The 1,899-nt window shown below is 37.5% G+C and overlaps 1 long non-coding RNA gene across 2 annotated transcripts; it reads right to left on the reverse strand.

Moving 5' to 3' along the window:
• Positions 1–213: 213 nt before the first annotated feature.
• Positions 214–966, reverse strand: LOC107756732 (uncharacterized). 2 transcript variants are annotated; one of them, XR_001641858.1, is made up of 3 exons: positions 814–966; positions 670–743; positions 214–599 (listed from the first exon to the last, which is right to left on the reverse strand). It is a non-coding gene; the product is annotated as an uncharacterized LOC107756732 (long non-coding RNA). The 2 variants fall into 2 exon arrangements; XR_001641859.1 differs by having other exon boundaries at positions 214–602.
• Between the last annotated feature and the right edge of the window lie 933 nt (positions 967–1,899).

Raw genomic sequence — 1,899 nt, forward strand, 5'->3', positions numbered from 1 at the left:
AATACAATCCCCTACAAAATATAAAGTCAAAATGCCCTTCTCACGTCTGCAAGAAAGGAAAAAAACAACTCACCAGTCGACTACGCCACCCGGAATACACCGGGACATAACAGCCCTAACAGCCCTAACACAGGTTCGTTGCCAAAGGCAGGGTGAGCATAATAATAATAAACAAGTCACTTTATTTACTTTATTTAGATAAAAACACATACAACACTTCACACCAGGTCTCAATACATCACACGTCTTTACCAGTAACTTATAAAACAAGTACAATACAATAAGAGAAAATAAAGGGGGAGGTGGCCAGCAAAGACCCTCAGATTTCTACCCCACACTCAATACCCATGACACACACTCGTGAAAAATCAGTAATATTAAACAGCACTCCATGTGGACACGCAGTACAAGGTACCATGGCCAACCCCTCCCACCTAAATCCACACACCAAACAATACAAAACAAAATATAACAGACGGACCCAGATGAATTCCAGACAGAACAAAACGGAGTAGAGCAGAGCAGAAGTGCAGTCAGTTACTTGAGGTTCGTTACGCTTCAATTAAGATCATTAGAAACCCCTGGACGTGCAATCAATCCTGCTGGACATTGAACAAAAGTTACTCATAAAAACTTGTTTAAAACAAACTTTAAACTACCCATACCTACCAAGAAAACAGTACAATGCTGCAATACACATGGTCGCTCACCACGCAGGATTACAGCTACTTGCAGGCCCATATCTAAAAACAAACAAAAGGTAATAAGCCTCTATTTAACATGCAAAAAGGCATTTTTAAAAACGGGACAAACCTGAAAACTGGCCAACAGCCAGCACACGACAGACAGAAGGATAACCCAACTGTTAGCACTCATTCAAAGCGCCACATGTCACAAAGGGGCGGTATCAAGGATCATGCATCCCAAGCAACCAAACACTTCCCCCTTTTATATGCACAACAGGCACTAATTGGCTAATGAAACTTACCCAACTGACCAATCACGATAAAGTACAAACCGTGATAGGTTCACCTGTTTGGGTAACGCCAGCAAATCATACTGGGTCTATAGCTCACTCTGCTACATAAGTATCTGTGTTTTCGTTTTGACATGTGTTCATTATTTGATTATATTATTTGTTATCATGTTTAGGAACCATGACATTTTAGTGAAGGGAGCAGTTCATAGTTGATAGTGACTAGGCCCACGGTTCAGCACGCATGTGTTCAGAGGATTAATTGCAAAATTTAATAGAGTAAAAGTTTTATCATTTGTACGTGTTTACAAACTCAATCGATTTTAAAACAGCGCAAGAAGAGGCGAAAGAGCAAACAAGAGAACAAACACAGCTTTGACAAAGATTAATCCATATTAATTTATACAGTGAACACACTCAGAAGAATTGGAGAAACTGAGGAGGAGTTTCAACATCTGGAAAAGCGGTTGGAAATTGAAAAGATCCGGGCAACAATGGTAAAAAAAAAAAAAAAACTCGCCAAAACAACATTTCCTCACTAAAGCTCGCATCTTTGACAAAGTCCATCATTTATTTTAATTATTATATTGAATTTATGACTGAACAATGGCTTGTTAGATACAGAGAGAGCATGAGCTAATTGAATAGAATAGCTTTGTCATTGTACAAGTAAAATAAGATTTATTTTGAAACTTCCAAATTGATAGTAAAGCTTAAGAACACAAATGATTTAAAATGGCAATATAAAATTATCAATTATAAAAAGTTTGCAGCAGTATTAAAATAGTGCAAATAGCTCAGATGTGCAATGCAGCATTAAAACCTAAACAGTACAAACAGAAAACATAATGTAATAAAACGGTAGGGGGTGAATTTATTATTCCATGTACATTTGAGGTTAATGTGTGTACTGGGCTACTTTT

This window comes from Sinocyclocheilus rhinocerous, unplaced genomic scaffold (genome assembly GCF_001515625.1).
Source record: "Sinocyclocheilus rhinocerous isolate Xijiao unplaced genomic scaffold, SAMN03320098_v1.1 scaffold382, whole genome shotgun sequence".
Taxonomy (NCBI): domain Eukaryota; kingdom Metazoa; phylum Chordata; class Actinopteri; order Cypriniformes; family Cyprinidae; genus Sinocyclocheilus; species Sinocyclocheilus rhinocerous.